Raw genomic sequence first — 24,673 nt, 5'->3', positions numbered from 1 at the left:
AAAATACGTCACGACGTTCAACGTGATGACGCATTTTCTGGTATTTAAACAAAATGTCCGACGGTTGGTTTTTCTTTTTCTCGAGTTGTGCTTCGTTTGCTGAGTGAGGTTGGGTATCTGGTAGCATCCGGCCACCACACGGCAACCATCCTCCTACCAAAACCTCGTGGTACGTGACGATCGTTAGGTCTCTTCACATGTCGCCATTTTACCAAGTATTCTTTTCTTTATTCAAATGTAAAAGGTGCTTGTCCTTGCACAGCCGCATGTCGCACGTGATCTGCCGCGTGTTGGTTTGCGTGTTTTTGTTTCAACATTCGACGCATTTTTTAACATTATCCGAAACCCTCTAATTCTTGGGAATCGTTCGCTGTTACTGCGTTCGGTTCAATGCTGGGGGGGAAAGTAAGAACCAGTGTGTACGCCTTCGGTGCTGGGAGCAGTTTGCCATCTCCCGGTCCTGTCCTGTATTACTGGAACACGTGGTTTTCTTCTCTTGTAATACCTTCTTGAATTGAGACAAAAGGGAGGAGGAGAGGGGGGGGGGGGGGAATGTTTGCTCCATATCCCTTTTTATTTGTATACAGTAAAAAATATACATTTTTCCGATAGGCCTATGCATTAAAAAAAGTGTTACAAATCCATAGCGGGTACTGGTAGGTTGATCCAATCGTGGGATTTTCAGGTCGATGTATTTCGTTATAAAATGTAGTTTTGGTATCGGTTGAAAACTCTTGAAAGAAACACGTTGCTTTTTAAATGAAATTTCGATGAATATTTTTCAAGTTGTTGTAGTTTAAGTGATTAATAGAATAGTATCAACAATAGGTGAGGGCGAGACTACCGGAAGTGGGGCTACATCCGGGCACTGTGGACCACAGCAACCTGGCTGCCGTTGAAAACAAAACCCGTCTGACAGGTATTAATGCTATGCTGCACTGCACTGTTCAACACCATTTTAACGCTATTTTCTCGCTTCAAAATGCCCAAAAGCTGTGTAGTTTTTGGTTTTACTAACCACAACTGGAAACCGGGAGAGAAAAGATCTTATTTTGAGCTTCCTAAACTAAACGGGGAAAAAGCCCTGAAAGAAGAGACAAATGGCTGACAGCTATCCACAGGGAGAATGAAGACGGCCCTCACTGGAGCCTACCAAAACCAAGGGTGGTCTGCTCAGATCTTTGTTTCTGGTAATTAATGCACAGCATAACACATTTCCATTCACTTAAGGTTTTTATTTAAGGTAATTAATGGATACAATTATGTTCTGTTTGCGTTTAAGTTGGTGACAAAGGGGGTTTCATTGCAGACTAATAAATTTAACCATTAACGTGCTGTTAAGAACCAGGGACTTTTCACACAATTAGGATAGTTATTATTTCATGTGAGCTTACTTGAATTTGTTAATAAATCAGTCGTATCAATCACATTCTAAATTAATATTTTTCTTACCTGCATATATTATATTATTGTTATATGCTATTATTGTATAGCCTGGTGTTGGTTTAGCGGTTAGGGTGCCGGCTTGGGATCCTAGGATCCTGGGTTCGAATCCCGGTCGATCGTTGAATTTACGCCAGGGGGGTTGACTCAGCCTGTCATTCTTCCGAGGTCGGCGAATCGAGTACCAGCTTGCTGGGATGAATGATCCCGGTGTGTACCCCGGTTTAGAATAGGTTCACCGTATCCCTGCGCATCGCAAGAGCGTGACCAAGGGTTGGCGCCAGGAAGGGCATCCAGCCATAAAAGCATTGCCTCAAACGGGGAACCATGATTGTCATGGGGCCCGCAAGGCTAACCCCCGCTCTAGCGGGGAAAATGGCCTTAAAACGATCATTCATTCATATTTATGCTACAATATTATACAAATTAGCATGATGGTAAGCTATGATAAAATATTACCAGGTACTAATTTTTTTTTTTTTTTCCTCTTGGATGCCCAGTGAAAGATCCACTGCATCCTGATTATGCACCGTCAATCTTTCCGCATGCGCCGCAGTCTGGAGAAGTCAGCCCAGAAACTAGACCAATATGACTGCCATTTTTTTTTTTGTATACTGAATCGAGGCTCGTGAAAGAGCTAACATTTATTTCACAAACAAATCAACCAGACAAACAAAATATACAAAAAGAGGGAGCGGAAGACAAGATGGGGAGAGAAGGGGAAGCACACAAACATAACATTTGAGGGCAGGGAGATGTGTGGGAGGGAGAGGGTTTGGGGGCAGGAGGCGTGGGAAGGGGGGGGGGGGAGGTATAAAACACAAGGGGACCGAAATTAGCGGGGGTAGAAAAGATCAAGGTTTTGGATGGGGGAGGATAAGAGATGGTGGTGAACAGCTGTTTTAAAGACCTGGAGGGTGGAGTGGGATTGAAGAGAGTGAGGGAGTTTGTTCCAGAGGCGGGAGAAAAGAGGAATGAAGGAGTGAAGGTGAGCAGAAAGTCTTGATTTTGGCGGAGGTGAAAAATGTAACATTGTGTTCATGCAATAAGCTGTTGACTCAACCAAGGCTATTAGTGGGGTGGCTAAAGTCCAAATTTAAGTGATATCGTGACACACTGGCCCAAAGGACCAAATTTGGCACAGTTCTACTTTAGGACCATACAAAACTTTTGAGGGGGCTGCCCGATTTTAGAGGCCAAGGTCAGGTCAAAGGTCAAATTATGTGTCCGTCATGTTTTTGCAATATCCAGCTTATATATAACCTAAAAAACTTGGTCTTAGTCACATAACCAACATATTTAGTCAATGAATCCATTACTATTATGGGAAGTTCCACCAGGTGACGGCCATATAGGCAGTGGCGGCGCCAGGCTGTCCCCGACAGGGGGGGAGGGGGGGGGTGCTAACATCCCCGACGAGAGGGCTAAAATCGCTAAAATCAGTGGAATTAATCCATATTCATTCACAAAAATTTGATATAGGATTAGAAGATGGCCGACCTACAAAAATCAATGTTTTCTTTGGCTTTCAGTAGGGGTGACCGGAGGTTCTGTGCATAGAACTGCTGATACGTTTGATTTATTTTGTTGGTGGTGGCTCAATATTAATGTTCGTTTTTTTTATTTCAGGAGGAAGATAACAGCGTGACTGAGCTACAATAACAGTGAGGCAGCGATCGACAAACAAGGGAGATATTTGAAGACTAATAGACAACATGGACTGGGCAAACTGTATCATATGTGGAAAGGATGACGGCACATTAAAATGTCCTGCGACCAGACAAGATGGTAAAGGTCTACAATCGTATGATGACTTTATCCGAAATGTCGACTCTTTCAAAGAACTACATTCAATGCCTGTTGACATATGTTTTCCAGATCATGTTAATGCAAATGACTTGCTCAACAACCATGCAAAGTGGCACCTTAAGTGTCAGCTTAAATTTGCCAATACAAAACTGCAAAGAACACAAGAGAGACACCAGAGAAAGAGGAACACTGGACAGTGCGGTGATGATACGGGACAGAGAAAATCAAAACGCTCAAGCCTTTCCGAGGAGTCAAAATGTATAAATATGTGCATTTTCTGTAAGAAAGCAGAGGGTGTACTTCATATGTGTACTACATTAGAATTAGACACATCGCTCAGAGAACAGGCCAAAGAAATGCAGGACACAGATTTGCTTGCCACAATAGCAGGTGGGGACTTGGTTGCCATTGAGGCGAAATACCACAAGCATTGCATGGATGTGTTTAGAACTCGGTACAGAAGTATGCAAAGAGCTCGGGCATCACACACAGGGTGTACTGATGAGAAAATGACTGAATCAAGAGTATTTGCTGAAATGGTATCCTTCATTGAAAGCAGTGTGGAAGAGGGTGTTTATATATTCCGATTAGCAGACTTGCACAACATGTATGAACAGCGTCTTGCAGAATTAGGGCATGAGAAAGCAATAAACAAGACACGGCTCAAAAACAAACTTCTCGTGCACTACCCAGATGAGTGTCAGGAACAATCAGATGGTAAAAGTACTCTTCTAGTCTTTAGTGAAGGTCTACAAAAATTACTGAAAAGCACTAGAGTCACGCAATTTCGAGAAAGATGCTCTCAATGGCGCATGTAGCTAAAGTTATACGGAAAGAAATGTTCGATGCAGAATTTTCCCAATTCTCCGGTAGTTTTAATCACGATTGCCAGGACAGTGCAGTACCTAATTCTCTCAAAGTCCTGGTATCGATGCTGTTATATGGATCAAATATCAAGAATCAAAATTCTGCAAACACACAGGCATGTCTCTGCATGTCAACTAATCAGGTTCAACTCTAAGGAGAAGGCAAAGGTAGCAGAGCAGCCACATCACCGAAAGGATAAAGAGCCCCCACTGCCATTATATATAGGTCTGAATGTGCATACCCAAACACGGAGCAAAAAAATGGTGACAACTTCAGTAATATTGTGTGTTTGATGCCCAGCTCGATGTGGATCATTTGTGGACTGAAACAAATCCATATTTACTGGGTAGCATGGCTAAAACCAAAACCAGTCAATTTGCAAGAAATAAAATAGGATGTACCAATCCCAAGGCCTTTAACAGTCGTCCATGGAATGGGGGGAGGGGAGAGATTTGACAACACAACGCCATATAAACATGGTATAATTGATTTTGATCAAATTGACAGAATAGCTTGTTGTGCTTTCGGCTGGTTAAATTTTTTTTCCCTGTTTATCATCACTTTTTTTCAATAAAGTGGGTATTGTGCGTTGAATAACCCATGGGAGGGTTTTTTTTTTTTGGTTTTTTTTTTTCAGTGAAAATTTTATGGATTATTCAACGCACAATTTTTTTTTTAAATATACTTGATCGGACTTGATTCATCTATTAGTAAGGTCGATATATGGAAAATACCCCCTCAACCCCCAAAAAATTGCTACAAAAGGTTTCTCAACTGATTCTGGTAGGGTTTAGTGTACTTTATAACATACTAAAAGTTTACCAAAGTAGGACCCCCGGAAAAGTGTTTTTTTCACGATGGCGTCCAAGATGGCCGCCGAAACCTCTTAATGATCATAACTATGTAACTATCAACTCAAATTTGATGATCTTGGTGTCTATCCCTAGGTTTTTGGGGGCAAGGAACACATTAAGACCATTAAAAATGAAAGTGGGCCATTATCTAACAGGTTGAGGGGGCATTTTCCATATATTGACCTGAAGAATGTGTCGAATTGGATCTAACTGAATAACTAATTCTCATCTTTCTCTTTTTCAGACATGATTTAACAATGAGTGCAAGCACAGCCAGTCAAGCTTTTTGTCCAATCTGCAAGGATGAGATCGAGGATTCCAGTGATAACTGGGTTGCAATTCAGTGGAAGGGGGCGAAGGGAATAAATGAAGCCAGTGTAAAGCGGAAGGACGATCTTGTAGTTGAAGCCAGTACTAAAGTGCATAAAAGCTGTCGTCAACAGTACATAAATGATAAAAACATTAAAAGCCATGTTGCAAAGAAAAGTAGTGGTTCTGTGCCACCAAAGAGAACCACAAGACAATCAAGTGGAGGTTTTGACAGTGAAAAGGATTGCGTATTCTGTGGATGTACAATTGATTTGGACAAGGGACACTTTAGCTGGGTACGGACTGACAAATTTGTGGAAACAATTGTGGAGGTCTGTGAATCCCGTTCAGATTATTGGGGACATACTGTAAAGGGTCGGATTGAATACTATTTACGAGATTTACATGCAGCAGACGGACTTTATCATCATTCGTGTAGTGGAAATTTCCGGTCCTTCAAGTCTGCCTTTAGAGTTCCAGAAAGCCCCCGAAGCCAAGCGCAGAAAGTGTGGTCCTAAAGATGAAGATAAGTATGAAGCATTTCAGAAAATGTGTGCTTACCTAGAACTGAACAGTGAGGAACAACTAACTGTTACATCTTTGAGCCTCATAATGAAAGGGTATCTTTGTAATCCTGATTCGGAACCGTATGACAATTACAGTTTGAAAAAGCGTCTTAAAGAACGCTTTAAGGACTCAATTTTTTTTGGTGAAAGAGAAGGCTTCGCCGATATTGTTACGATGAGAGAACAAACGTCGCAGATTCTGAGATCATACTACAAGCAAACGTGTCAGGAAGGCAATGAAGAGTCCCAAAAACGCGCTATTATTGAAACTGCTGCTAGGTTAATCAGAAGTGATATAAAATCTCAGGTTTCTACCGTGACGAATCAGTATCCAAGTAGTGATGATTTAAAACTTGATTCAGCCCTATCGTTCATTCCGACTAGTCTGCGGACAGCACTGGAAACATTGTTCGTTGGGAAAGACACAAGACGCAAGGTTGCGGCAGTTGGTCATGCCATAATTCAGGCAGTTCGCCCACGAGCTGTCATTGCCCACGAGCTGTCATAGTAGTGATCTTGTCATCGAACAAACGTTGATGAGGTCTCTGAAGAGCACTGGTGGTCTAACTCGCGGCAGTGGGATGACCGAGGACATGCGAAACCTTTGGACCTTATCTGCACCTGTAACATCCGAGTACAACATTGCGATGCAGGATTTCACAAACCTAACCTATACTACAAGTCCGCAACACAGACTCAACTGAGGCGCGCATCAAAAGAGATGCATCTGATCTCGAGAAAATTCGGATAAAGCTTGCAGCCTGCTCACCCTTCACATCTGATCCTACTCTGAGAAACATTGTCAACGGGATAGTGGCTGGGCCAGATGTGAATGTACATGACTTTGAATCGGTTGGAAACAAGATCATTGAAGATATAATCGGAAAGTCGGCATTTACTTACAAATTCAAGCGGAAAGACAGAGGCAAAACCCTTGGGAATATCTCTGCTGTGAAGATTGCTCCTGATCGTACCATTGATCCTGCCCTTCTGTTCCAGCGTTTCCTTCTGGTGTCAAGGTCAGGAGATCTTTCCCTTGAAGAGGTTTTGACGTATGAACTAAGCCCCTACCCTCCAGCCCTCTTTGAGACCAGGAACATTCTTCGAAAAGCAGACAAACCTCAGCTTGCTCAGGCAATTCGAGACCATGCTGCGGACTTATCAAGTGAGGCTGTGATGAACTCTATTCCCAAAACAGATTGTTACATGCTTGATGGTGGCTCTTTGCTCCATCGTTTACCGTGGAACAAAGGCGACTCATCTATCTATAATTCCAGTAATCTCTGTGTGTTTGTTTGTTTGTATGTTTGTCTGTGACCGCTGTTTCTCGACAACCACGGGTCCGATATACTTTAAACTTGCCAGGTATATTGCTGGGGACCCGAGGATGTGCCTTTTCAAGGTTTCATATTAATCGGACAATTACTTACCGAGCTATGTCCAAAAAACGATTCAACCAATCAGAGAGCAGCGAGCTATCGCGTGTGCCGAACGTGGCGGACACACTCTGCCTCGGATGGCACATTTGAGAGCGTATTCATTTATTTCACGTTTGCAAACTATGTTGCCGCTATGTTGGCGTTAAACTATGTTTTAAAACTAATAAAAACCATTTCATCTAAATAGAGGGGGGAGGGATTGTCACTGTACTCGCAAGCCGTTCGCCGTTCGCTTTGGCGTTGCGAATGGACCAAAACATTTCATGCACCAAACCATTTCATGTAAAGCGTTCGCCGTTCGCTTTGGCGTTGCGAATGGACCAAAACATTTCATGGACCAAACCATTTCATGTAAATAGAGGGGGGGATATAATTTTAGATATAGATATAGTACGGGCATGCCCTAGTATAATGCAATAGCTGAGTCTTATGCAGACTTCACTGTGAGACATTACGGACAAGCGACAGTGGTGTTCGATGGCTATGGTGAAGGTCCCTCCATAAAAGACACACATCAGACGAGGAAAAAACCTGCACCCTATTGTTAGTTTCACTGCAGAAACAGAGTTTGCAGGCAAAAAGGACGACTTTTTGTCTCGTGACAAAAACAAGGCAGACATGATTGCTCTCATCAGCACAGCACTAACTAAAAGGGGATGCCATGTCATTCAGTCACCAGGGGATGCAGACGTTGATATCGTTAAGGCAACTGTTGAACGATCCCGTCATTGCACCACAACGTTGGTCGGTGAGGATACAGATTTGCTGATCTTGCTCCTTCATTACTCCAGAACAGACAATGAGATCATCTACTTCCGTTCTGATGCAAACAAGCAGTCAAAAGAACACAGAGTGTATAACATTAACCTGTTGAAAGAAACTTTAGGAGACGATGTGTGCAATGAGTTGCTCTTTGTACATGCCTACTCAGGATGTGATTCTACTTCAAGGATTTTCGGCATCGGAAAAAAGTCAGCCTTCCGGAAATTAGTGAAATCTGATCCTGTCATGAAGTCCTGTGCTAGTGCATTCATCCTTCAAAACAAATCTCAAGAGGACATATCAGATCTTGGCAAAGACCTGATGGTTGATCTCTTTGGTGGCAAGTCTAATGATACGCTATCATCGCTGCGCCATATCATTTTCACCAAAAAAGTGGCAACTGCTCAAGCATTTCACTTCTGAACGGCTCCCCCCAACATCACCTGCAACAATATTCCATAGCCAACGTGTGTACTTTCAAATTATGGTATGGATGGGGATGGCAAATGAAATGAACCCAACTGAATGGGGATGGAAACAGGAGAATGATCAGTTAATTCCAATTATGACCCAAAACAATTCTGCGCCTGACGTACTCTTGAAAATTATCCATTGCAACTGTTTGGGGGGATGCAAATCCTCTCGATGCAGCTGCAGACGCTATGGACTCCGCTGCACTGCTGCATGTGGCCCTTGCCAAACTGAAAACTGTGACAATCCAAACAACACTCAAGAGGTCGATACTGAGGAGGATGACGACACTCAAAACTGAACGCTCTGAAACTTATTCTATGGACAAAGGTGTTTGTGCATTAGGTGACAGCTGAAGGTCATGAGTTCAATTTCATAATGATTCAACAGCTCAGTAATATCCAAAGTTGTCTTAATGTGTTCCTTGCCCCCAAAAACCTGGGGATAGACATCAAGATCATTAAATTTGAGTCAATAGTTATGGACTTGCGGTCATTTGGAGGTGTTGGCGGCCATTATTGACACCATATTGGATTTTTGTGTTACATATAATGGCCCACTTTCATTTTTAATGGTCTTAATGTGTTCCTTGCCCCCAAAAACCTAGGGATAGACACCAAGATCATCAAATTTGAGTTGATAGTTACATAGTTATGATCATTAAGAGGTTTTGGTGGCCATCTTGGACGCCATCTTGAAAAAAACATTTTTCCGGGGGTCCTACTTTGGTAAACTTTTAGTATGTTATAACGTACGCTAAACCCTACCAGAATCAGTTGAGAAACCTTTTGTAGCAATTTTTTGGGGGTTAAACTGTATTTTGACCTGACTATATATGATGAATCATGTTATGATTTCTAAACTCGTAAACCTTCGTATGTATGCACTGATGCGATTCAAATAAAGAAAATGAAGAAACCTATGTCACATTGAGTTCTGTTTACTTTTAATATTTGCTGATACATATAACAATGGTAGACCAAAACTTCGGCTTTTAAGAATAATGTCCGGTTGCCATACATGTATCGATCAGCAGCTATTGCCATAGCATTCATACATATTTGACTAGAATTCCTCGCCACGAAATATCACTTTACAGTGCATGCATATTGAGCAGTTTGGTAGACATGGAAGAGGACATAAACCACATCAAAAGAATGTCTGATTCGCGTTTATACATCTATCTGCAGCTACTGCTATTGTAGCACTCATAGATGTATCTATCTATCTGCAGCTACTGCTATTTATAGCACTCATAGATCTATCTATCAGCAGCTACTGCTATTTATAGCACTCATAGATCTATCTATCAGCAGCTACTGCTATTTATAGCACTCATAGATCTATCTATCAGCAGCTACTGCTATTTATAGCACTCATAGATCTATCAGCAGCTACTGCTATTGTAGCACTCATAGATCTATCTATCAGCAGCTACTGACTAGAGTTCCACATTCGCATTTATACACCGATCTATGAGCAGCTACTGCTATTGTAGCACTCATAGATGTATCTATCTATCTGCAGCTACTGCTATTTATAGCACTCATAGATCTATCTATCAGCAGCTACTGCTATTTATAGCACTCATAGATCTATCTATCAGCAGCTACTGCTATTGTAGCACTCATAGATCTATCTATCAGCAGCTACTGCTATTTATAGCACTCATAGATCTATCAGCAGCTACTGCTATTGTAGCACTCATAGATCTATCTATCAGCAGCTACTGCTATTGTAGCACTCATAGATCTATCTATCAGCAGCTACTGCTATTGTAGCACTCATAGATCTATCTATCAGCAGCTACTGACTAGTTTCGCATTTATACACCGATCTATGAGCAGCTACTGCTATTATAGCACTCATACATGTTGAGTAGAGTTCAACACCAAGAGAATGTTGGTTGCCGTTTATTCATGTATGTATCACCTACTACTACATGTAGTGCAGCGCTCGTTTAATTTTTGACTAGAAATCCACAGCAATAAATTATCACGTGAGGCTCTCCCGTTTGCCGATGATATTTGGCTTCTCCTTCAGAATACCAACTACTTCTTGAACTTCCGAGTGGGCTTCTCGGCAGTACGACTCTTACTGCAGGTACTGTATATAGGATATGACTCGTCTGTGGTACCTCAGTTCCTCAACACGGAATGGATTTTACTGACCGTGAGCAAAAAAAAAAATTTTTTTTTAGGGGTGGACTTTTATGTGGCGGATGGCGATGATAAACAGGAATTTTTTTTAAACCAAATTAAAACCTTGCTGGCTGGACCATGGCAAAATGAGATCAATAAAAAGGCAAAAAATATTCATGCCTCCAGATTGGAAATGGAATATTGTGCCATGTATTTTTTTGGCCCCATCTCAAAAGTTAAGAATCACTGGTTGCTTATTGGGGCAGGGCTTGGTCCGATAGGTTCGTCCTTTGCTTTTGTCGGCGGTAAATGTAATTTGAGCGTGTTTTTCATGGCTGGTCTTGTCAGTAAAACATTAGGGAAATATTGGAGGGAGAGCATGCACTTGGGAAAATTATCCTTAAACCCTCCCACTAATTGGCACTGCACCACCCCTCGTGTGGTGAACATTTAAATGACCGAAAGCTACAGTCTCCCTACTTGTTGATGTACATCGAGATTTTTTCCTTTGCGTCATATGGTCCATGCTTTTGAATTATACAATCATATCTCTCCTATGGTATTCTTTCATCTACCCCCCCTACCCCTCAAATGTAACAATATTTACATACATACAAATGCCGTTCCAGATGGCATTGCCCTGTAGGGCTATGCCGTAAAAATCTCGTATCCGGATCTTTACCAAAATTGAGTTCTTTTTACACACCCAACCTGTCCATGTTTTGTCTGAACCTGTCCACATATTTTTGAGATATCCTGCGAAAGACAAACATGGGTGAAAACGTAACATCCGTTTTGCCTTTGGTGGTGGAGGTAATCAAGTTCAACTGTTTGTTTCCTTTTTTTATTTATTTATTTCCCACCCATCCCATCCCCTCCCTCAGCTGTGCGGCCCAAGTGTTTTAAGTGATCTTGCAATAAAGGAAGCTGATTTGTCTATCTTTTTCTAATGTGCAGTAAAGCCTTGATGTTCGTGGTTCATAAAATGACATGATTGTACTTTTTTTTTTTTGTGGACATGTGCTTTGCTTCTGGTTTTTTTTTGGTTTTTTTCATGGGACTTTATTTTTACCTTATGCATCGGTGTCGATGTTGATTTGAAAGTGACGAGTGAAAAAAGCATTCCAATAAGAGTTGATTTGAAACGATGCCCAGACATTTCGATTTGCCATTCATGGGATTTTTCAGGAACGCATCCCCTGTGAATGTTGATTGACAGTATTGAAAAACTGATGGTTAAATGTTCTGTTTTTGTTTGGCTTGCAGTATTTTTGTGATATATTGTGTACAAGTAGTTAAAAAGCTTATTTTATGTCCTCCGACGAAGACATGCTTGTTTTTCATGTAACGATGCATGTAAGAAAAGGAGGGAAAGAAAGGAATTTCAGTTTGAGTGTACTACAAAAAGTGCTTTTTCTCGAGCTTTAATCCAACATCAGTGTTGTAGCTTTAATGATAAACTTTGAAGTGGAGGGGTTTGCAATTCAGTGAACATTTTATTTTTACCTCCACTACCAAAGGAAGATGGAAGTTGTTTTCACCTCTGTCAACAAGATATCTCGGTTGTGGATGGATTCGGACGAAATTTAGTGGAGGTAGTGGATGTGACGAGGACAAAATGATGAAATTTTAATGAAGATCCAGCTAGTATTTTTTTAGTGATTCTTTGCCATTGAAGATGGGGCCAAAAACGATACATAGCAGGATATCTCAGTTATGGATGGATTTGGACAAAACTTGGTGGAGAGGTTGGGTGTGTGATGACGAATCTATTCGATTTTGGTGAATACGAGTTAATTTTTTAAGTGATTCTTCACCATTGAGTGATGGGGCTAAAACCCATCACTAGCCCTTTGATAGGGTTGGCAAGTGGGGTATTGCATGTGATCGCAATTGGATTTAAAAAAAGAGTGGACTAAACATGGAAATGGCTTGTGGGGATAGGTGAAGGAATAGATGTTGTAGCTGGGTTGTGATGTCCTTGTCGCATGTATTTGCAGGACTTGACTTGAATAACAGTAGAGCCACTGCTTGAACTGGAGCCAGAAGTGAACCCATCTCTACACAAACCGAACAATTTGCCAAATGTCAGGTACACATCTGAAGTTTATATAATACAATCATATGCAAACTGCAGATGGAGAGTATTGAATAATGCACTTTAATATACATGAGGATGCTAACAATGTGGAATATCAAGTCACCAAATGTGCAAGTGGCACGAAGTTGCATCTGTCGAAGAAGTTGATCCTTGCAGAAAGTTTTTCTCTGGCTCACTTGGCTGGATGTGTTTTTGAGGGTAGAGTGGCAGCTGAAACTCAAATCGTATCCAGGTAGGTCCTGATGACTCTGCTTATTCTTTGCTTCGTCTTATTCTACCTTGACACTCCTGTGTATGAATTTTCGTTGCTCTTTGCTTATGCTGACTCGTGCAGTATTTGATTGCTGCAAGATGTACACAGAATAACCTGGTCCATTTCAGATCTTGCACCATTTGCATGGTTCACTTCACACAACTTTAGGATTGGGGGAAACCAGCAATGCACCGTGTTTGTGCGTTCCAGTGGACTAGCCCATTTGCTTGATCTATCAAAATTGCAGAGGTGACCAATACCCGTCTGTATTAATGACTGAATGCTGAAAAGACTGCACGAGGCAGCCAAAGCAAGAATTGATGTGCCATGTCTGTTTGAATTGCTGGGTAGATGATTGCTGCTGAAGCACAGCACAATTGAGGATGTTGACCATCGAGTGCAAAGACACGATGCCCTAATAGATGAGATGCTGCCTTCACAGACCAGTTGAGATTGTCAAATGCATTGCCAGGCAAGGTTTAGCCATGATAGTGCTGCGAGAGAACAATTGAGACGTGATTATGGCTGTTGGTACTGCAATGAAATAGACCGGCAGCCCAGAGACATTTGGTTAGACGAACTACGTACCAATATCTGAGTGTGTAGGGGCTAGGGGGTCACCTGAAATGAACGGAAATGTGAGTCTGCCGGGTACCACCCGCTGCGTGTAGACCTGGGGGACCCCTCAAGGGGCCAAAAAATGGGTGCTACATAGATGAGCGAGGTACCACTTAAATCCACCACCATGGTGTGCTCACTGCCACACCTATAACAACACGAACGGCAGACATTTTTCCCACTGCAAAGGCCCGCCGGACCCCCCACAAAGGGCCTAAAAAATTGGGCTGGCATAGACGAGCGAGGTATCGCTCAAAAATAATGCCAAATGAACAAGTTGAGTTCGTAGAGTACAAAATGGGTTACGCCAGACAAATAGTCCGCTGTACTCCAGGTACCAGACACCAAAAATGGACCCCCTGGACCCTGCGGTCTAACTCGGCGAGCCAAGATATTGTAGGTACCAGCTGAAACAAAGTTTAAATGATCTATCGCACCTTGGGGAATACAAAATGACCCATGACACAATTATCCGCTACCTTGGGCCTACCAGACCCCCCCCCCCCCCCTCCCAATGGGCCCTTGGGCCCATTTAGGCTAGTCTCTGAACTGATACCAGATTGCAATGTGCATGGAGGGTTCTGTAAACTGTAATAATCAGTTACCATTCCAAGATTAAGTTGATTGAGTTTTCACCTGCCACAAATGTCGGTTCATGTTTCTTGCAGAAAACAAGTCAAGAAGGTTCTGAATTCTACTGTTTATCCTGAAGAAATGGAGGACGAAATTCCAGGTTCTGGATCTCAAATGGTAATCTCCAATTATATGCTGCAAAGGCCTATTTTATACCAATTTGGCTCATCTTTCATTGCAAGATTTTCAAAGGAGTTCCAATGTATTTCTAATAACATGAGACTCGGCTTTTGTAGTTTAGGTTGCATAATTGCGATGTCCCTAACGGCCAAGATCGGAAATGTTCAGATTACTCATAGGGCACTCATGTGAAATCCATGTTAAATTTTTGAAATTTTATATCAAAAAATTGTGAAACATTGGGTTGAACTACTTTTCTGCTTTGATAGGAGGTTTCAAAACACCATTGTATGTCATGTGTGATTAATTTCATTATTTTGCTGTTTTTATTTTTAAATGTACCCTTTTTCACCATATGCAATTGTATTTCTTGTTTCATATGTGCTGTATTCTTTTAGGAGTGGCGCTATAATGCCTTAAATGTATACTATGTTTCAGGAGACTGATACTGGGAGTGACAGAGACCATGAGCCACATGATCAACCCCAGGCCCTCTGCATCATATGCAAAACTTCTGGTGGGACCAAACTTAGAGAGTTTGATGATAAAACAAGGGAAGCTGTCAAGAAAGCAGCTGAGTTCAGGCTACAACTAAAGACAGACAGATACAGAGATGTGACAACAGAAGTCAATTTGCAACCGGACCGAGGCAGTGCATGTTATCGTACAAAACCATGCTACAAAAATTTCACTGCCGTTTAAAAAAACATCAGCTGGTCAGAGCACAGATGAACCTCATGCTAAAAAGCCAGACAAGAGAACGAAGCTCTCTTCCACCAAATGATTCAAAAGGTTTGCTAAAAGGATCATGCAATCATGCATCTTCTGTCCAAAAGTTAGGAAGACGGTAAACAAGAAAGTAGAGCCACTATCAGGTTGTCAGACAAAATATGGGTGTGAAAAAATAGTTGCAGCAGCCCCTTGCAGAACCAATGAGCGCATCAAATCATTAGTCAGTGGTGGTATTGATCTAATAGCAAAGGAGGCTCAGTATCACAAATCCTGTCGTGAATTCTTCAAGGAGGTCGAGGGACCTGCTCTGCAGGCAGCACAGGCAGGCAATGTTTGTTTCGTCGTTATTTGACTTGTACAAGGTGGAATATCTTGCCAATGGAGGAACAGAAGAGAACATTGATAGCTACACAAGACAGGCTTTGACAATAAAAACACAGGAGAAATTTGGTGACAAAATATCCGTCACAATTTTCGACTACCGTGGAGGGAATTTCCTGTACAGTTCGGCTTTATCGGAGGACGACGGAAAAGCAAGCCTACAGAATGAGAGAGAGGCACCAAACCACTAAGGAGGGCAGCTCTTCACCTAAGAAATGAAATTCTGGGGATGCCTAAATGGAGAACACCAACTCTTACATCTGTTGAGTCCCTGAAGATCTGCTCACCGGATCTCCCTGAGGACCTGCTGTTGTTTTTCAGGACCCTACTCTGGGCTTCGTAAATCTACTGGTGATGCTAACAAGGATAATGTGGACAGAAAAGTCATGGCAGTCATCCGATGCAGTGTTCAATACATCCCGTGGTTCAGTGCATCCATGGAAACAAACAGTACTTGGCAGTACCCTGAACTCAGACTTGCAAAAGTACACTGTGTTGAACCAAATCTTGCTATTTCTGGTTAAGAAAGTCATCTTAACCTTTAAGCATTTTTTGTTAATTTTATAGATCAAGATTTAGCATAAACCCAGGTAAATAGGCCTGGTTTTGCAGTTTCTTGGATGTATCTTAAAATGCCAGTGAGCTTTACTCTAATGACTGTGTGGTTTTAGCAATACATGCTCCCTTTGAAAGACCAAAATAGAAAATACCAACAGCTGCATATCTAGTGTTAAGTCATCATATCACTTCCATTTTTATTTGTAAATGAGGTGGGGTTTTGCTTGAAAAAAAAAATTACCAAAGCAACTTGCACAACTGTTGGTCCAGTAATCATTTACATTTTCTTTGAAAAGCTCAAATCATTTTCTATTTTTGCCATAAACTTTTCATTTTTTACAGGTGTCCTCTAACCTCAAGTACAGTTATCATGGTGACCGAGATTTTGATCTTTCGGTAATGTTAGAAAACAAATGATTATTGTAATTTCAAAATGCTTAAATCCCACACAAATAAGTTTAGAGGACATCTTATTGGGCTTCTTCTAACTACTGTTACACAATTTGGTGTTGATCTTTGCAATTTAAAGGTTTAATGTAACATAACGAAAGTAATTTTCCTGAGGGGTAGGGTTAACATTTGAGTCTTATTCTTTAATGAATCATTCCTTACAAGTACATTAATAATAAACTTTAAAAATACATTGGGCCATATATAAATGAGCTAGGGATCAAAATGTCAATTTTGGACCATATGTTTGCCTTCAGGCTAAATGTTTGCTTTAAATGATCAATCACACCTTGGGGTATACAAAATGACCTATGACAACAATTATCCACTGTCTTTTGCCTACCAGACCCCCCCCCCCCCCCCCCCTCCAATTGGACACAATTAAGGGACTATTTGGGGAGTCTGGTAGGACCAAGGCAATGGATTATTATTCTGGCATGGGTCATTTTGTATTCCCCAAGGTGTGATAGGTCATTTCAACTTGGTTTCAGCTGGTACCTACAATATCTAGGCTAGCCTAGTTGGACCACAGGGTATTGGGGGTCCATTTTTGGGGTGTCTGGTACCGGTAGTGCAGTGGACTATTTGTCTGGCGTAACCCATTTTGTCCTCTACGAACTCAACTTGTTCATTTGGCATTATTTTTGAGTGATGCCTCGCTCGTCTATGCTAGCACAATTTTTTAGACCCTTTTTGTGGGGGGGGGGGGGGGGGGGGGGAGGGGGAGAGTCTGGTGGGCCTTTGCAGTGGGAAAAATGTCTGCCGTTTGTGTTGTTGATATAGGCATGGCAGTGAGCACACCATGGTGGTGGATTTAAGTGGTACCTCACTCTGTCGCACCCATTTTTTTGGCCCCTTGGGGGGGGGTCCCCCATGTCTACACGCAGCGGGTGGTACCCGGCAGACTCCCATTTTCGTTCATTTCAGGTGACCCCCTACACACTCCCATAGTCAGATATTGGTACCTAGTTCGTCTAACCAAATGTCTGGGCTGCTGGTCTAAAAGCTGAAAAATCGTCTTGCATCATCGTGAAAATGATTCCAATATGCAGTAGATAGCAGTCTGTCAGCTGTTGTGTACAATGGCCATTACGCAGCTACGATGTGGTGTTGGAGGTCTCTTTAACCAAAGCTGTTGCCAATTTGTTGGACTGAAGTTACTGCCAGGAATCTCCATTCCATGCTTCAATTGTGGATGGTTGTTGGATGCTCAAAACAAGACTTGTGATAATTCATTGAATTGCACATCACTCCCTTGAGATGGGCAGCAAGTCTTGCACGGTCCTCAAGTGCATCCTATTGATCTGAAAATGTCTTTTTTGAATGAGATTTTGTCAGCATATCCTTTCCATTGATGATTATGTACTCTAATGCTCCAGCAGCAAGTACTTGTTTGGTCACCTCGTACTGATTTATGTTTTGCACTTGATGTTTGGAGAGGTGGGGAAATAAGACTTTGGTTGAAGACAGACTCGTCTTGTGGACCAATTGATAGCATGACCAAATTGAGTGCAACATCGGTGATGCATTGCCTGGATGTGATTTCAACATGTGACTGAGCTGGGATTGACCAGGTCGAGGCATTGACGTTCATTGCAGAACAGGTTCAAGGATATCAACTCTTGCGAGGGAGATTCCCATGTGCAGACTTTCAGTGGTTGAAGAGTTTGTGGTTGCATTAATGTCAAGGCATCTGATTGATACTGACAGTTACCATCTGTTTTGGGAAAAGCTAAAATTGTCACCACCAATTAACTCGTGGTCGAAACGGTTGAATGTTCTGTTTTTTTGTTTTTTTTTGGCTTTCATCTGGTGCATGTGAATCTGTGCTTTTGTGTGCAAGTCGTTAAAAAACCCTGTTTTATTTCCTCTGACGAAGACATGCTTGTTTTTCATGTGACAATGCATGTAAGAAAAGGAGGAAAAGAAAGGAATTCCAGTTTGAGTGCACAAGTGCTAATGCTCGAGCTTTAATTCAACATCGGTGTTGTCGGTTTAATGATTATAAACTTTCAAGTGGAGTAGTCCGGCAGCTAAGCTAAATATAGCATAACAATTGTGCATTTTGTGAGGAAAGCACCAAATTTGGCACACTAGTAGACTATCATATTATGAAAAGATCTGGATATTGGGCCATCTCAAATTCAGCCCCTGATGGCTATGGCAGCCATTTTTCAAAATGTCCGCCAGCGGTTACTGTTATGATACATATCTGCTTTACTGGAGAGGAATGCAGGTTGACAGTGAAGGTTTATTTACTAATAAAGGTCCAATAATGGTCAAAGAAAGTGACAATTTGATTTGGTTGAGAAAAAAAAAAAGTTAAAGTGGATTAATTAGTCTAAGACAGATTCTGAATGAAAACCAATGATAAACATACATAGCACTATTGGCTTGGCACTTGGTAGTAGAAGTGGCAATAGTATTTATGACTATGGGCTAGGAGAAAACAGGTTTTATTCATAACTAATTTATCCGACTCTCTAAATTCCCAAAAGGTGCTTTGGTGCATGAACTTTGACAACTATATCAGGAGAAAATCGACCCTTGATTCTGTCTATATGTGTGGGCATGTGTGTGTTAACAATTACATTGTGTCATTGCAGGTCCTGATGGTGGTGATTGCTGGTGAACAGAAGATATAGCCTAGTGTAACATTGAACAACTTGACCATGTCCAAGAGCTTCCAATTGGTTGGCCTTGAGCGTCCTGTCCCATCAACATCAACGCACCCAACTCAGACTAACTGGAAGCTGTGTATCATTTGCCAAGAGGACAAAGCAGAGTCTCTGACATGTCCTTCACAGTCCAAGCGAAAAGACGGAGTGGGTACAGTTCACTCGCAGCCAATTTGATCAGATTCAGGGAGCTTGGACAACTTCCAGGAACACTTCAGTTGGAAAGACTCAATGAAGGGTATGGCATTGAAGCAGCCATGGTTGCAAACAATGCTTTGTACCATCAAACATGCAAGCTCAAATATAACAATACAAAATTGCAAAGAGCAGAAAAGCGAACACTCATGACAGAAGGAGAGATACATGACGTACCAGATGCGTGCAAACGCACCAGATTTCATTCAAGATCATCAAGTACAGAGAAGGCCCAAGAAGCCCAGTGTTTCTTCTGCAGACAACCTGCAGGAACCGATGGTCTTCACGAAGTTGCAACATTTCAAATGGACAGTAAAGTTCGAGACTGGGCAGCCCTTCTTGCAGACACAACTGCTCGGTCGACTCAGGGCTGGGGACATGGTTGCCCAGGAAGCCAAGTACCATAAGAAGTGCTTATCGGTGCTGCACAACCATGTTAGAAAGGCCCAGTCTGAGGGACCCAAGTACAAAGACAAGGAGCGAGAAGTATCAGGTATTGTCTTCGCCGAACTGGGCCTCTACATAGAAGAAGCTCGGCTAGATGAGGAGACAGCACCGGTGTTCAAGTTAGCTAATCTCGTAGAGCTCTATCAGTCCAGAATGGAACAGCCAGGGGTTAAGCTCGACACAAGGGTCCACTCCACACGACTGAAGCAGAGACTCCTTACCCAGTTCCCTGACATGCGCGCGCACACAAAGGGGAGAGACGTCCTGCTGGTATTTGAAGAAGACGCTGCTCTCATCAAAGCCTGTGAGCTGGACTGATAATGATGTGGTCCATCTTGCACGTGCTGCACAGACCGTGCGCCGCCACATGTTTGAAGAAGCTAAGCCCTTCAACGGATTCCCTGAAGGATACCAAGAAGAATCTGTGCCATCACTGCTGCTTGCCCTGGTGAGCATGGTCCTAGAGGGTTCCAGCATTAAGGATCAGATGGCAGACACAACCCCTGCAGCACTTGCCATTGCCCAAATGCTGAAGTTTAACCATCAAGCACAAGCGGGTACATTGCACCACAGGACCCATAACTGCCAGGCACAGTGCTCTTCGTGAAGAAGAACAACGTGCAGCTGATCCCGCCAACCAAGGCAGCTCTGGAGGAGCATGTGAAGAGGGCGGCCTACCAAGGAGGCCATGTGTGGGGTCAAACACTGCTACCAACGCCAGAGCTGCCTCCAACCAGCTGAGGCTGGGTCAAGAGTGACGAGGGGGTGTACGAGCCACACTGGACGAAGCTACCCAAAGCAGCCCACGCCTGCTATGAGCTAGTATCGTGCAAGTGCAAGAAGAGCTGTGTGAAGCGTTGCAAGTGCAAAAAGGCCGCACTTGAATGCACAGCTTTGTGTGTGTGTGAGGGAGAGTGCTCACAAAATTGAGAGAACATTAACAGAGCAGACTGTCACTGATTCAGAACAATTTCGATATCATACCAAACAGTAAACAGATGTTCACTCGAATGTGAATAACTCGATGCCATGAGTGGTGGCCATTTTGAAAAAAAAACGGCCATCTTTGATTTTCTAGTGGCATGCAAGTTTTTAAATATGTTTTAGAATAGTCTAACATTGGCAAATTGACACTAAAATCATTTAAATCAGACAACTCGATCAATTTCTATGAGTGAGATAGTCGTCCGGTACAACAAATAATTAGTGGCCATCTTGAAAAATGGCGGCTACCTTTAAACTTGAGGTGGCTACAGGTTGTTTTTCTTAATTCAGCTTTTAATAAATGTTCAGACCAATGTTAGTGTTAGTATTATCCTTTGACGACTGGTACACTAATATAAGGGTTTGAAATTATAGTAACCGTGAGCGGCCATTTTGGAAAATGGCTGCCACAGCCATCAGGGGCTGAATTTGAGATGGCCCAATATCCAAATCTGTTCATAATAGGATAGTCTACTAGTGTGCCAAATTTGGTGCTTTCCTCACAAAATGCAGAATTGTTATGCTAAGTTGCCCCACTAGAGGGGTTTGTCATGTCTTGAACATGTTTTTATTTTTCTACTTTGAGTGCAGCTTTGTCTTCATGTAAAGAAATCGAGCGTTATCATTTAACAGCGGAATAAAATGTGACTTTTCTTCCTTCTGGTTCCCCCATCTCAACGGGCATCATCCAATCGGCCATTTACCTGCCTTATGGGGTGCAATCCTGGTTCTGCAGAGTACCATTTGAGTCTGTTCCCACAGGCTTGCCTGGACACAGGGAGAAGCACTGGGGAGACTGCCTCATCTATTCTGGCATGTAATATTGGACCCCCTTCTCTGCCTGATTGGGACTGGAGCTGCACCAAGCATGGGATTCTGGCCGCATTGGTGGAGTTTGACTTCTCTACTGGGGGGGAGAGAGGGGCTGGGGTGGGGTGTCAAGGGCTTTATATTGATAATGGGTAGCAAGGTGTAACTTACAAAATTACCGTTTTAGTGGACGTGAAATCACAAATAGTTTACGTTCATTATTGTTACGTTTAAATACGAGACGTTTTTAATCTTGATTGTAAACTACTGAAAAAAAAATGAAGTTTGGGGCATTAAGCTGTTGATATACACAGATTTGTTGGTGATGTGTTGGTATAATTTATGCACATGTCATCGGGTTGGTGTGCTTCCTTCGTTATATATATATTTAGTTATATATATATATATATATATAATTTTATTATATTTATTTTTTGAACACAAACCGCAGTTTCGCATTTTTTGAATTTGGTAAATTGTGCAGTCTCCTCCTGAGGGTGTATCCGTACCCATGATACAACAATTGCTTTAGTCTGGCAGTCAATCAGAATTGAAAAGCATTCCAAGTGGGAAACTTATTTTTGGGGGATGTCATGAAGGCCAACCATCAAGCATGAATAATTTAACATGTAAAGGTGGTGCAAGACTATGCATAACTGTTGGTCAACATCTAATTCAATGGTTTTCTACATCCATGAACTTCTTTAGATTGCATTATATTTGAACACTAACACAAATCACCTTGTTTGCATTTCAAAAGACCTTCAGTTTAGCATTACTTGGGCAAAATCGTATGCCGTTTTGACCAATCAAATTTGCTGGGTGCTCTGATCGTGGTGGAGTAACAGCAGGATTCACACAACAGCAGCACCAAGTGATGCAACCACAGAGCTAACTTTTTTTTTTAACCCACCACTTGATCTTTGATCCTTGCATCTTTTTTGTCCCCCGTTCATCTTTCATGGTTCAATTATTTATTGGAGATGTGTTATACAGGTTGGCCACAAATGAGTTTAATGATTGAAATGCTTGTAAGAATATTGAGGGAGTTGTATACAAGATTGAGGCTCATGTAAGAACGAACATTAATTACAAAAAAAAACAAAAAACGGATGCAAACATACAATAAAGGGAGCAGGAGACGAGATGCGGAGAGGGAAGGGCACAAGTGCAACAGCAGAGAACACAGACAACGGAAGATCTGTGGGTGGGAGAGGTATAAAACGGATACTGCTCGGACTTCCAGGAAAGAAGTTGGTATTTCAAAAAAGTGGATCTGGAGTGAATTAACAGGGGAAGAAAAGATCAAGGTTTTGGATGGTGGTGAACAGCTGTTTTGAAGGCCTGGAGGGAGGAGTGGGATTGAAGAGTGTTCCAGAGGTGGGAGTAAAGAGGAGTGAAGGTGAATAGTCTTGATTTTGGCAATTTCAACAGAAAAGGGTTACTGGCAGATCTTGTGCGACTTGTCGGAATATTTGGGGGACAGCACAGATAGCTGGGGGAGCAAGGCCAGAGAGGAGTCGGTAGAAGACAAAGACCACCTTGCCTGCGGTGAGTGAAAGGCCCTTGGAGTTAGCTTCATCGTGGGAGATTCCAATGATTCTGAACGTTTTGGTTTCAACAGCGTGAAGCCGAGCTAGGTGTGAGGCAGGAGCACCAGTCCAGAGGGGAGAGCAGTATTCCATTGACCTGCGGATGAAAGCCTTGTATGTGGTGAGGAGCTCAGGTGTGCCAAGGAAGGACTTCGCACGGCAGAGGATGCCCAGTCGGCGACTGGCGTTGGAGGCCACATTTGAAATGTGGTTTTCCCAAGAAAGATCATGGCAGATCGTGAGACCCAAAAGCTTGACCGACAACTTCTTGGAGAGGATTGTTGAGAAAGTAGATGTGGGGGTGGGGGGTTGTCCAGATGGTCTTTTCTAAGAGACATAGTAAGAGTGAGATTTGTCAGGATTGAAAGACATTCCATTTGTTTGACCAGTCTGATTTTGTCCAGGTCTGCACAGGCCATAGAGTGAGGAGGCTGCAGACTGCCGATCTGACGAATGGATCGGTCGAGAGGATTTTCCAGTCAGAGATCATTAATGAAGACCAGAAAGAGCACAGGGCCCAGAACACTACTTTGGGGAACTCCAGCCTGAACAGGAAGGGGAGATTAGAGAAACCTCAGCCACAATTTCTCTTAAACGTGATTTGAATTTCTCTGCAACGTTTTTCAGCATTAAAATGAAAGTGGTAATTTAAAAAGGGTCAACCATAGTTCCTTGATGCAAATTTGACACCAAAACGTATAAAATAAAAAGAAATATCTGGATGAGTTGTCGGTTTTGTACCATTTCATGTTATTAAAAGCTTGTGGTCGAAGCAGAAAAATATTTAATCGATGCAAAAGTCTGCTATAATTTTTCTTGTGGCCTTGGGGATAATGAAATGTATCAGCTCCTGCAGTGCACACCTCCCAATATGATTATTAGTAAGTATTTTAAACTTGCCATGTAAATTCAAATGCTCCCGATGTCTTTCCCATCGCTGTTTTGAAGCACCGAATCGAGACGCACAGTCCATTCATTGGTAGTGATCCGTCAGTAGCACATGCCCAAACCCATGGTTGAGAGTTTGCAGTACGGGCAGCTTCCCCTTCAGTGAGCTGAGAAAGTTCTCAAATTCTTCTGGTGTGCAGAGGCACAGCCCTTTCATGCAAGTACTTTTCCATGTATTTTGGCTTTGGCATACAACCCTCCCACACTTCCCTCCCCCTCCCTTTGATCTGAGTGGGCCCCTGATCCGAAATCGAAAATTTTAAGATCAAGTGATTCTGTGAACCATCAGGCTTCTTTTGAGCTTTGGTTGGTAAATAAGGGATGAGTGGGGATCCAAAGTTTCGGGGGGGTGAGGGGGTAATTTTAAATTGTCATTAATTGTAGATTAATCTAGTTTTAGTCTTATCAAATTGAAACATTTTGCAATATTTTATGTCAATGTTATTGCAATAAAATGATTAGAACTTTTTTTTTGTTTTTTTTTTTTCAAAAAAAAAAATTCCCTCAGCGGG

The 24,673-nt window shown here is 42.2% G+C and overlaps 1 long non-coding RNA gene and 1 other non-coding gene across 5 annotated transcripts; both read left to right on the top strand.

Annotated features, from left to right (window-relative positions):
* Positions 1-71: 71 nt before the first annotated feature.
* Positions 72-21,468, top strand: LOC137415070 (uncharacterized). 4 transcript variants are annotated; one of them, XR_013624286.1, is made up of 7 exons: positions 72-169; positions 829-995; positions 3,073-3,231; positions 10,564-10,623; positions 12,662-12,753; positions 14,302-14,383; positions 19,114-21,468. It is a non-coding gene; the product is annotated as an uncharacterized LOC137415070 (long non-coding RNA). The 4 variants fall into 4 exon arrangements; XR_013624281.1 differs by lacking the exon at positions 10,564-10,623 and having other exon boundaries at positions 829-919; XR_013624282.1 differs by lacking the exon at positions 10,564-10,623.
* On the top strand, positions 347-484 carry LOC137415073 (small nucleolar RNA SNORA57). The gene has a single exon (XR_010981582.1). It is a non-coding gene; the product is annotated as a small nucleolar RNA SNORA57 (small nucleolar RNA).
* Positions 21,469-24,673: the final 3,205 nt, after the last annotated feature.

This window comes from Myxine glutinosa, chromosome 1 (assembly GCF_964187855.1).
Source record: "Myxine glutinosa chromosome 1, kmMyxGlut1.1, whole genome shotgun sequence".
NCBI lineage: Eukaryota > Metazoa > Chordata > Myxini > Myxiniformes > Myxinidae > Myxine > Myxine glutinosa.
This window is presented reverse-complemented; position numbering and strand designations above follow the sequence as displayed.